Raw genomic sequence first — 13,031 nt, 5'->3', positions numbered from 1 at the left:
ACTTCACCATCAAGATCAATAATACAACCATCAGTCCCTCCCCTCATGCCAGGGTACTAGGTGTAATCCTAGACTCCCATCTGTCCTTTCAGCTACAAATCTAATCACTGTCCAAATCTTGTAGACTTCACCTCCGCAACATCTCCAAGATACGCCCGTTTTTAACCTCTGAAACCACTAAGTAACTTATTCACTCCCTTGTTATCTCTTGCCTTGACTATTGTAACTCGCTCCTCATTGGCCTACCTAATTGCAGGCTATCCCCTCTTCAGTCTACAAGAATGCTGCTGCAAGGCTCATCCACCTTACTATCCATTCCATATCTCCCATCCCTCTCTGCCAATCCCTCCACTTGCTTCCCATTGCCCAACGAATAAAATTCAAAACATTAACAATAACATATAAAGCCATTTATAACTCTGCCCCAAATAACATCACCAATCTTGTCTCCAAATATCACCCAAACTGTCCTCTCCACTCCTCCCATGACCTCCTCCTCTCTATCTCCCTTGTCTCTTCCTCCCATGCTCATCTCCAGGACTTCTCCAGAGCCTCCCCCATCCTCTGGAACTCTCTACCCCAATCTATCCGGTTATCACCTACTCTACCCACTTTTAGATTATCTCCTCAGCTAATAATGGAATCTTCTATTTCTCCTATCAGTTCACCCCCCATAGTTATTACCTTTTGTACTACCAGCTCCTCCCTCTTAGATTGTAAGCTCCAAGGAGCAGAGCTCTCCTAACCCTCTTGTATTGAACTGTATCGTTGCTGTATTGTCTCCCTTTATATTGTAAAGCGCTGAGTAAACTGTTGGCGCTATATAAATTCTCTATGATAATAATATTAATTATAAAGGATTCCTTTCTGTTGCATAGAGTATTCTGATGTGACATCCATTTTTTAGTTTCAAACTTGGAACTCTTGAAAATGTAAGAAATTGGTCCCATAGCCAAATTATCTGTTTATCTATTATCTATTTATCTTTAGTGGTAAAGAAACAGTCCTATTAAGGAAAAAACAACACAAACATAATATGCTCTTAAACAACTGCTGTAATTGGGAATGAAAGAAAACAAAGATATAGGAACAAATATTTTTAGTGATGTAACTGTATATGATAGTTACACTATTAAATATACCGTATGCCTCGAAGGGGGCATCATGCTGGAGCATATTCAGGTAGAAATAAAGTCAAAACTTTTTTTAGTTTTGGATAGAGTGGAGAAGGATTATAACACCTGTCAGGTTTTTATTCATGACTGTGCCCTTCCTAGGGAGATCCATCTTGTCCTGTTAACCATCATCAGTGAAAATAAAAGTGAAAAAAATACCAATTTTTCAGTAGTCATCAGAACAGAAATAGAGGGAAAATCTTCCAATAGGGAGACTAGTTCTAGTGGCAACCAGGGATTTCCCCCAGTTTGGACCACTACTAAGCCACCACAGGCAGACAGATTACTTTTTGATTATTGTGTAAATGCATCAAAGTATGCTTGAACATCTTGGCAAGCATTTCACAATACAACATTAGTACTTCTTGCATGTTTATTCCAACTTTAATTTGCTTGTTAAAAGCATATGTAAACCCTATCACTAAACTCTCATGTAAACTTTAACATGTTAATGTAATTTTAGTAATTTAAAATATATTTAAATTTTAAACTTTCCTTAAAATAATGACTGGTGATTCTGCCATGTAGGTCTTGTTATAGGGTGCTGTGCTGTTAATGCTGTGTCTCCTGTCTCTCAGTTGTTCTCCTGTGTTGTCACTCTATCACAGGGGCTTCCCAACTACAAAAGGACATTTCAATATACATTTTGCAAACATGCCCCACTTTTGTCACCATCGGGAAAAACACCCTGAGAAATGCTATGCAGTCAGGGCTGGATTGAATGCCTGTAGACAGGAAGTGGCTGCAAGCAATTCGCAGCACCGGGATTCGGCAAAAGATAAAAAAAATATGAAAACAGGTGTTTAATGTCAAATAATAGGCAACTGTTTATAGTGCACAATGCTTCAGCAAACTAAGTTGTATTCAGATAGGGTTTATATCTTCTTTAGCTTACAGTAGCCATGCTCAGATTGGTGGAAATGATAACCACAATCAGACCTTATGTCAGTATAGTATTTTTGTAGTACAGGACATGTCCTAGTTCTTCCACAGTTTGGAGTTTTAGTAGCTGGCTTGATGACACATCCTCATGGGGTGTGTTCATGATACCCTGGGCTCACAAGAAGTGGGTTGAATTACGCTAACCATCATTCAACTGTTACAAATGTAACAGTCCAAGTGTCCATTCCATAAGTCAGTTGTCAACTGTATAATAGAAATGAGCTGAATGTAAAGCAAGTTGTTCCCTTTTGTAAGGATTCCTGCTGTCCCTATATTGACTTATTTATTAGAACTTTAAATCTTCCTTTTACTAGAGTCTTTGCCAGAGGACATTTAAATCTTTCTGTTCTCTCAGAACAGGATCTCCCAAAGGACCAGAGGTTTTATCCACAGTGTGGCCCCGGCACATAGAGCCGTGTGTGAAAGACACTGAGCCGAAGCTGCAGGCCATGACAATTTAATTTCCAGACATACAGAGAACATACAGCCTGCACGTTTTCAGAGCTGCTTGTACAGGTGAGAGTTTGATTATTTTTCTGCACATAACCAACACAACTTCTTCATTTTGACTTTTATTGATTTCATTTTTGATCCCCAATTTTTTTCCAGTAATTACGAGCTAAAATTGCCTTTTAGAGGTGATGGTGTTGTATTGTCTATTTTTTTCTAGGGTACATTTAAAATCAGTAAATGTTGTTTTAGATCTACGGTGCCCTTAGCTCTATGAGGGCAATTGGCTATACAGCCACAGTCCATTTTCCCACCAGTGCCTGTGAACAATCATTATATCATAAACAGAAACTTCTGGCTCAGCTGAATGTTACTGCTTATGCCATGTAGGCTGAAACAAGTGCTATTGCTCTGTAGATGTTATATACTGAATAATGTTTAATTACTGTAGGATATTGTTGCTTGCTGGTCTTCTGTGTGTGAAGATTCTGCATACCATGGAGAGGTTCTGCCGTGCACCAAACCATCTATTGCAGGGTTCAGCAGCTTATATTCATCTGACATAACTATTTACTATTTAAATCAATGGATGGGCAAGGATAAGAACAAAAGGAGGACAGAACAATAACAATAAGGGCAGGTTTCTATCCCATCTTATGTTCCTTCAACGGATATTAAGTGGGTTCAAACAAAGTAGCTCAATATGACGACTGTCATCTCATGTCTAGGGGGAGTTTTAGACTTTCATATTATAAAGATAGGTGTTATTTATTATGTGTCATGACTAGTTCAGAGGGCACCCAGGCTTGTAGGCCTGAAAACAGCTGTATTGAGAAGGCACACAGGAAGGATCTTGATTAATATGTGGCCTATGCTAGCTGTAGTGACTAGGATCATTGAGGCTATTTTGAATTGGAAAGCTGTCTATGTAAAGAACAAAGTGAATACTTACCTCTCCCAATGCCCTTACCACACAAAAACTCCCTGGCTAAAGTTTCTTTAGAAACGATCACTTCCAGAAGCGTTTTTACCAATACATTTTTGTGTAGCGCTACCCCCTTGATAACTGCTGGTATTGGGCCCCTCTACATTCCTGCATGGCCAGTCAACATGCATTTTCCAACTTGTATCCTGGCACACAAAAAAAATATTAGGGATTTCAATTTGGATATGGAAAAAGGGTATATTGGATGCCCAACTTGACTCGCAGAACAACAACAAAGTTTCTAGAGCAGGAGGAAGTACCAGAGGACTGACCTGTAGAGTCCTCCAGCCTGACTGAAAGTAATTCTCTGACTCACACCCAGGCTTCTAGCAAGCCTCTAATTACACTTAACAAACTATGTACACTAGAGGGTGCTACATCTATTTGGAAATTTAGTGTGGTGACAGAATCATTCCATGATCACATGTTTATAGCACAAGAATGTCTCTTCCTGGTCATTCAAATGTTGAGTAATCATGGTGGTAAATGCAGTAGTGTGGCTGCCAATTTTGCCTGAAAAGTATAATCAATATTTGTCTCTCTCTGGGTACATATAGGCATGAGATGACAGTTGCCAGATCTAGTTATTTTTACAGTATGTCTGGGGCCAGCCCCTGAATCTGTTGGCCATTCACTGCTGGGAGAACTATCCATCAGCCATGGTTAGAGAAGATATGATAACAATTGTCAAAGGTTTTCTGAGGAGCCACCATATATATGAAGCATCTTGTTCCCTGCTCTACCCCCACCCTTCTCCATTGGAAGTATTTCTGACCTGAACATACAGTTTAATATAGTGCTGTGCTGCGAGCTTGCCCAGAATGTGGTCAGGTTGAGCCAGTACAATCGACCTCCTTTTAAAGACTATGGCTTTTACTGAAGTCAAAACCCATATAATTTTTAGGACTGTGCCTTCTCTGGCTGATGCTCAGTTCTTCTACTTCCATTGTATATATAGTGCTTTTAAAGAGGACTTGACTTATGGGTAATCTGCCTTCAGGTCACAGTGGAGTTTCTCAATAAAATACAAATGGTTTTTAATAAGGAACTGAAGTAATATATCTTTGCTATATTCTTTCAAAGCATTTTCCTTTATGTATTGGCAGCTTAATAGTGAGAACAACATTTGACCATATAGGGGAACTGTCAAGTGTTAATTTTGTGAATAGCAAGCACAGCTTACCCTACTTAATCGTCTTTACATTCAGCATGTGTTACCCTTACATTAAAGCAGAACTTCACTCTCTCAGTCAATATTGACTATTTTTAATCCTTATGCCACTAGCATTAGTAAATAGATAGGAAAGTTTAGTAAGTAGATAGGAAAGTATATCATATTAACTTATTTTAAACTTTTTTTTTACATGTTTACATGTTTTTAGTTACTTTCCGGCTTCCAGGAATAGGCAAATGATATCATACTCCCCAAGAGTCCTCATGAGGGGAGGAGGGGTTTTCTTAGCTAAGCACATTCTCCTGTGTGCATTCCTGAGCTAAGGGCTGATAGATTCCAGGAAGTAAATGCCACATGATTCATCTGCCCTTACTCAAGGTGGCCATGGCCAGAAATGATAGGGGGTGTTATTCAAAGGGATTTCTCAGCAAAATAAAGCATGGATACTTGGATGGATGTGGGAGTTTGCTTTTGAATATTAAAAATGAATTCAATAGTGTTCTTGGCTTGTAATGCTCAGATGCAGTGTAGTTCCACTTTAAGAAACTGTGTTCTTCCTGTCTAGTTTATGTTCCTGCCCCTTTCATACCTAAAGCAATGAAGAGACTGAGTGTGCAGTCCAGCATTTCCCAGCGTTCATCAAAGACTCTTGATTGACTGTCAATGGATCTTTGCAGTTTAGTTAAATAATGTTTGCAATAGCATTTTACACCTGATGGTAGAATTGCACAACTGCCATTTCTGATACAATTTATGGAATTAATTTTAGCACTTACTCCTAATAGTAAATCTGTACTGCAGACTAAGCCTACTTTCAAAGTAGATATAAAACCTAGCTATAATGACATTTAGTTTGATAAAGCACTGTGTATAATAAACAATTGACATTTTTTTAAATACTTATCTTCGCCTTTTTTCATTATTTGTTGCATTTCAGTGCTTCTGAGTTCTTGCAGCCTCTTTGGAGCCATTTCCTTTCTACAGTACATGCATGCAATTCAGCAATGACTTTATGGCATTCTCTGGGTGGGTTTCCCAATGGTAAGTGGGCCAAGCTTGCATAATGTGTATTGAAATGACCACTTATAGTCTTTATCAGAAGTTTGTGTATGAGACAGGGACAGAGCAGCAGGAAGTGCCTGAATAAGTACCTTAAAGGTGGGATCACCAATTATTTAAAAAAAATCTTTTATTTGTGAAAAATTAATAAACATATTGAAATCTAACAAATCTGTAGATTTAAAAGAATTATAAACTACTTTTGAAGTAAGATGCACATATTAAATTGTATATTATAATTTAGTGATTGGGTTTAAAAATACTTAAAGTGTCATTAAACCCACATCATAAAAACTATCAATAAATGCTGTATTACATGCTGTTCATACTCACTCATTCACTATGAGATTTGTTTTCTGTATTCTGCAAAAACCCTGGTTGATCCTGCTGCTCTGTATCTCCGCCTTCTGTTCATGTCCCCAATGCAGCTAGGGATTTTGCAGCTGTACTAGCAACTCTACACATGCTCAGTTTTCAGTGAGTTTCTATAGGATAATGTTGATGGCATCATGGGCATTGGGTGGTCATCATCTTCCAAGGAATGCCCGAAATGATAACAAATGATAATCTAAAACTGCCTCTTTACTTGACAATGGTTCTAGACCCTCTAATCTGAATAAATAGGATTGTAACTTGCAGTGGAACACATGCAATAAAGAGATGCTCCGCATAGTGTAAAACCGCCAATACTGGTAGAGTTTATTAAATAAAATTGCACTTACATGACAACGGATAAAATCAGCATGAAAAAAACTCCAAAGGGAATTCTTTCCAGCATCCAAGAAGGCCGCCGGCCAGTTGCACATGCATGGTGGCGTGTGTGCGTGGCTCCATCCTCCGTGTTTTGTCATATATGATGTCATCGGGGCATGCACACACGCCGCACCACGCTCATTTATAAAGGAAGCGGCCAGAGAGGATCGCTGCCATAAGCTAATGGACATCAGGGGGGAAGTACCTAAACACCTAAAGCCTAATGCTTGAACCTTCATAGCTAATTCCCCACAGGTCATACGTTTTCCACAGTGCCAACTCATGGTGAAAAACCATACTGAAGCCATTATAGAACTGGTAAATGACCCCTCATAAGCAATCGACACAAACATGTGCCACTAAATCTAAATCAGCAATAAAAATGTAGTACTGAATAAACCTTAAATACATTTTTATTAGAAAAAAAATTAGAAGCAATCCTCCTTGGCCTTTAAAATAAAAAAAGAGAAAAGAGAGAGTATCTATACACAGGTAATACATAATAAATAAGTATATACCAAAATCAAAGACCTACAAAACATAATAATAAAAGGGGAGAATACGTACCATTTACACAAAAGTAAACTGGAGATACAAACAGTAGTTAGCTGGAAAAGCAATTGATATCCCATTCTATATTGAAACTCAAAGGGGTATAAGTTTTAAGCTGATAAATCCAGCTTAAACTGGTCACTGCTCTAGAAATGCTTCTCTTGGCATTACTGCCTCTCCAGTCAGCTATATATTTTTCTAGTGCAATAAAGGTGGTACCAGCAAGACAAGGTATAATGCTGAGGCACACTATGTTCTTTGTAGCTCTTTTTGATATTGGCAATGTGTTTACCCAAACGAATATGTAGGTACGCCCCACATATTCTAAACCATATGGACACTTCAACATGTATACCAGATTTTTGATTGTGCATGAAATAAAAGAACATATTTCATATGTTTTACCAGTTTGCGCAGACACAAAATTGGTCATTATTCTCACTCTGAAGGAATTCACCTGATGTGCCTTACATTTCCCACATAGGGTTTCAGCCATCCATGTTAGTAAAGAATGTAGGCCTGGTTGGTGGATCCAACACGTTCGGTGCCAGTTTATTTCTCAAACTTCCGGCCATTCTAAATATGAACGTGGGATGCTCAGGTAGAATTGAGCCCAAAAAACTATCGTTCTTCAGAACCAGCCAGTATTTTCTAATGATGCTTTTAATAACATAATGTTGGCATGAAAATGTAGTAAAAAAGGGCCAACCAAATTGATCAGGACTACTAGAGGCCCACTCTTTATCTGTAATAAGTTGTTCACGATCTGGACATCCTACCTCATGAATTAATTTATCAAGATCCTCTGCCCAATACCCTTTTTCCAAAAATCTTGAATTAAGTACTAAGGCTTCCTTCATGTAGTCATCTTTATGTGTGCAGTTACATCTGACACGCAAAAATTGTCCCTTTGGTACCACAGATAGCCATAAGGTATGGTGTCAGGAATCCACTGGGATATATCCATTTATGTCTGTTTTCTTAAAATGAGTAGATATTGTAATAACACCATCCACTATTGAAATTGTTAAATCCAAAAAGTGCTCTAGGCTAGGACTAGCCTTATAACTGAGGACTAGTCCTCTCTGATTATCATTTGAAAAATTCAAAAAGGAAGCCAAAGAATCATTGTCCCACCCCAAATCAAAAGGATGTCATCTATAAATTGCTTCCAGAGGATTAGTTACGGTCTCCTGTTGCACAAGACCACATTCTCCTCCTATTTGGCCATAAAGAGATTGGCCATACTGGGGGCAAACCTGGCCCCCATGGCCACCCCTTTCCTTTGTAAATAATATGAACCCTTATGAAAATAATATTTATAGGTCATACAAAATTGAAGTAGATCTAAAAAAAAACTTTTTTTGAGAGGCAGGAATAAATGTATCTCATCAAAAAGGATTCCACAGCTTCAAAACCCAAACTGTGAGAGATTTCAGTATAAAGAGAAGCTACATCAGCTGTAACTAACAAATAACTTGACTTTCAATTGATCTCCCTCAAAACATTAATAAAATATTTGGTGTCCCACAAAAACAAAGTGGTTGCAGGTAATGATTAATATATTTACCCACTCGAGCCATGATGTAGTCAATACCACTGATGGATCTTCCCGGGGGGGGGGGGGTTCACCAAACTCTTATGTATTTTTTTTGGCAAACAGTATATAGTCGGTAATCTAGGAGTGAGTGGGATCAAGTATTTCTCTTTTTTGTTTAAGATACCATTTTTGAAACCCTTATCAACCAATTTTTTAAGTTCTTTTTTGTATTTGGATATAGGGTTTGCTGCTAGTGGAACATACGTCCCCTTATCTGATAATATTTTGGCCATTTAATTATCATAAACCTCTTTATCGAGAATTACTATACCCCCACCCGTGTCGGTGGGGCAAATAACTACCGGTATATCCCTCCTAGCACAGAGTTTTTCCACCCCTATCCTATGATCTTTTTGGAGTTTAACATTCTTGATCTTCATTGATTCCAAGTCTTTTAAGAACAAATCATGAAAAACTGAAATACGGGGAGGCACATTCCCTGGGGGGTTGAATAGCAAAGCATTAGCCAAATTAGAGTGGATAAATTGAGAAGAGATTGTTGACTTATTTATAACTGGGTTAGCAATGAGATACCTTTTGGCATTTGGCTTTCATACATACTTTGTATGAAACATTTATTGTACATCAATAAATGTTTGAAATAAATTACGGGGTGATACATACTTGAGGCCCTTATTAAGAATTGTCTCCTCTTCTCTAGTTAAAGCCTTACTGCAAAGATTACAAAATACCATTCCTATCTGAACTTATCTACTTTTTGGAGTGTAAACATCTCCCCCGTCTGGTCCCTCTCTTGTGTCTAAACTTCTTTTGAATCCCGTTCCTGTTGCTAAGTGAAAACCTTGATGGTCATATCCATTTCTACCGTTAGGGTTCCCTCTATATCTGTGGTCATAGGAGGAAGTTAAAGGATTATCCCTAGGGGAGCAAATCTATTGTATGTATCAAAAGAATACAAAATGAATAAAGCCGGGCTACCAATGAAAAATTGTGCATAACCTAATTACAAATAATTGAAAAAAATAGCTGCTAGCACCAAAATATAGGGTACACTATATTGTTCAAATAAATATCAAAACTTGTGCAGCACTAAAAATGTATGCAAATATTATAAAAAACACAAATCATAAATAGTCCATAGAATGTGAATAGCTGGCACCCAATGAGCGAAATAATGAAAAAAATAATGATCCTCCTCCCCAATGTCGAGTAAATGAAATCACCGTGTGCAGAAAACCATTAAATAAAAAGGCTCACCAGACGCCCTATGACTCTCATATGAGAAGTCAACAAAAGCTTTGAAAGACTGAAGCTACAGCCACCAACCAATCATCAACAAACGAGAGACTTCAACTCTTCAGCCATGAATGGGTAATAGTGACATAACGCTCATATAAAGGAGAGAAGAGAGGACTCCAATAGTGTAAATCCGATATAATATTTATTAAAAGGAAGGTATAAAACTCACATGACAATCTTGTATAACAGGCAATCAAGATAGAGCTCCACCAGGCTTCGCTCACCAACGTTCCACCAAAAGCAGGAGCGTGCATGTGCAGATACATGGCGTGATGGTCTCCAGCTCCACCTGACGTGTTACATCATAATTACGTTATCAAGGGTAAGGAGGCTGTCGGAAGATGTGCGTCTTATATAGGCAACATCTCTCAATCAAGAGGAGACATCGGAACCGGTAGGGACAGAACAGAAAATGACAAATAATGAAGAGGCCATCTTAGATGGGGGAACTAAACTAATAGTGCCCATAAAGTAAGCCAACCAGTAGTTACCCTGCCATCTTGTGGTCAAAAATAATGTTACCAAAAATGATAATTACAAATGAAAATCATGTTACCATGATATCCAATTAAAAAACGTATTAAAAAAGTGGAAAATTAATGTTTCCTTAATAAATAGAAGGAATTACCAATAAAATACAAATACATATCATGAATGCCAAACAATACATGTATCTCAAAACCAATTAAAATGTAAGATAAAAAATAAAAATGAAATAAAAACACTAAAATCAGATAAAAAAAAAGAGACAGAAAAAAGGACAAAATCAAAAATTAATACCGGTTAACTAACTGTTGTTAATAAATGCGTTAACATCCCACTCCACATTTAAACCATGGGCAGAGAACGCACGCATCTCAAAAATCCACTAGGTCTCTATTTTCTAAATTTCAAGGAAAGCACCCCTCCAATTTGGGATGTACTTGTCGATCCCCATAAACAGTGTGCCCTTGGGGTCTTTACCATGTACTAAAGCATAATGTTTGGACACACTATGTCCGTGGAAACTTTTTTTAATGTTACCAATGGAACATGTAAGGCCCTAGTGGGTCGACCTATGTACTGCAAGCCACAAGGACAGTGAATTAAGTAGACCACATTATGGGTGGCACATGTGATAAAAGATCGAGTAGAATAAGATTTTGATGTAATCATAGATTGAAAGGTACTAGTTTTCCTCTTTAAAGTGACGCATTGAGCACTTTTTACAGGGAAAGAAACCAACTAATTAATGAAAAAAGGTAGGTCTACTAGGGGGATTAATTATATTAGGTGCTAACCTGTTCCGCAAAGCTGGAACACCTTTAAAAATGACATGAGGTCTATTTGGTAACAGCGGACCCAAAACATGGTCACTATTAAGGATAGGCCAATATTTAGCCATAATATTTTTAATGGCATAATGTTGTGTGGAAAAAGTAGTCACTAAGGAAGTGGAAAAATTGTGATTACTCAAAGAGAAAACTTTGTTTTTATCCTTCAACAAGTCCTTCCATCTAAGGAAAGTATTTCACAGATAGTTTGATCCAGCATATCTTCTCTATATCCCTTATCAAGAAATCTTTGTTTAAGAACGTCTGCTTGTATCTGAAGATCTTGTACCAATGAACAGTTACGCCTCAATCAAACTGACTGCAAGGAACTGATTTCAGCCAAGAATGGAGATGACAACTGGTCAGAGGGATAAACAAATCCCTATCTGTGGGCTTAAAATATGTACTAGTATCCAATCTCCCATTTCTAGTAGTAATAAATAAATCTAAAAAGTGGATATGTGTAGAGCTAAATTCAAAATTTAAAATAATACCTCTATCATTGCAATTAAGCTCTCCCATGAAATCAAGCAAAGAGCCTTCACTCTCGTTGCACAGGAGGAGGACGTTTTAATATACAGTGGGGCAAAAAAGTATTTAGTCAGGCACCCAATGTGCAAGTTCTCCCACTTAAAAAGATGAGAGAGGCCTGTAATTGGCATCATAGGTAGACCTCAACTATGAGAGACAAAATGAGAAAAAAAATCCAGACAATCACATTGGCTGATTTGGAAAGAATTTATTTGCAAATTATGGTGGAAAATAAGTATTTGGTCAATATCAAAAGTTCATCTCAATACTTTGTTATATATCCTTTGTTGGCAATGACAGAGGTCAAACGTTTCCTGTAAGTCTTCACAAGGTTGGCACACACTGTCGCTGGTATGTTGGCCCATTCCTCCATGCAGATCTCCTCTAGAGCAGTGATGTTTTGGGGCTGTCGCTGGGCAACACAGACTTTCAACTCCCTCCAAAGGTTTTCTATGGGGTTGAGATCTGGAGACTGGCTAGGCCACTCCAGGACCTTTAAATGCTTCTTACGAAGCCACTCCTTCATTGCCTGGGTGGTATGTTTGGGATCATTGTCATGTTGGAAGACCCAGCCATGTTTCATCTTCAATGTCCTTGCTGATGGAAGGAGGTTTGCACTCAAAATCTCACGATACATGGCCCCATTCATTCTGTCTTGTACATGGATCAGTCATCCTGGTCCCTTTACAGAGAAACAGCCCCAAAGCATGATGTTGCCACCCCCATGCTTCGCAGTAGGTATGGTGTTCTTTGGATGCAACTCAGCATTCTCTCTCCTGCAAACACGACGAGTTGTGTTTCTACCAAACAGTTCTAATTTGGTTTCATCTGACCATATGACATTCTCCCAATCCTCTTCTGGATCATCCAAATGCTCTCTAGCAAACTTCAGACGGGCCCGGACATGTACTGGCTTAAGCAGGGGGACACTTCTGGCACTGCACAATCTGAGTCCCTGGCGGCGTAGTGTGTTACTGATGGTAGCCTTTGTTACGTTGGTCCCAGCTCTCTGCCGGTCATTCACTAGGTCCCCCTGTGTGGTCCTGGGATTTTTGCTCACCGTTCTTGTGATCATTTTGACCCCACGGGGTGAGATCTTGCGTGGAGCCCCAGATCGAGGGATATTATCAGTGGTCTTGTATGTCTTCCATTTTCTAATTATTGCTCCCACGGTTGATTTGCTCACACCAAGCTGCTTGCCTATTGCAGATTCAGTCTTCCCAGCCTGGTGCAGGTC

Source organism: Staurois parvus, unplaced genomic scaffold (genome assembly GCF_062004578.1).
Source record: "Staurois parvus isolate SC_StPar_1 unplaced genomic scaffold, SC_StPar_1.0 ptg000057l, whole genome shotgun sequence".
Classification (NCBI taxonomy): Eukaryota; Metazoa; Chordata; class Amphibia; order Anura; family Ranidae; genus Staurois; species Staurois parvus.
Note: the sequence above shows the minus strand (reverse complement) of the source record.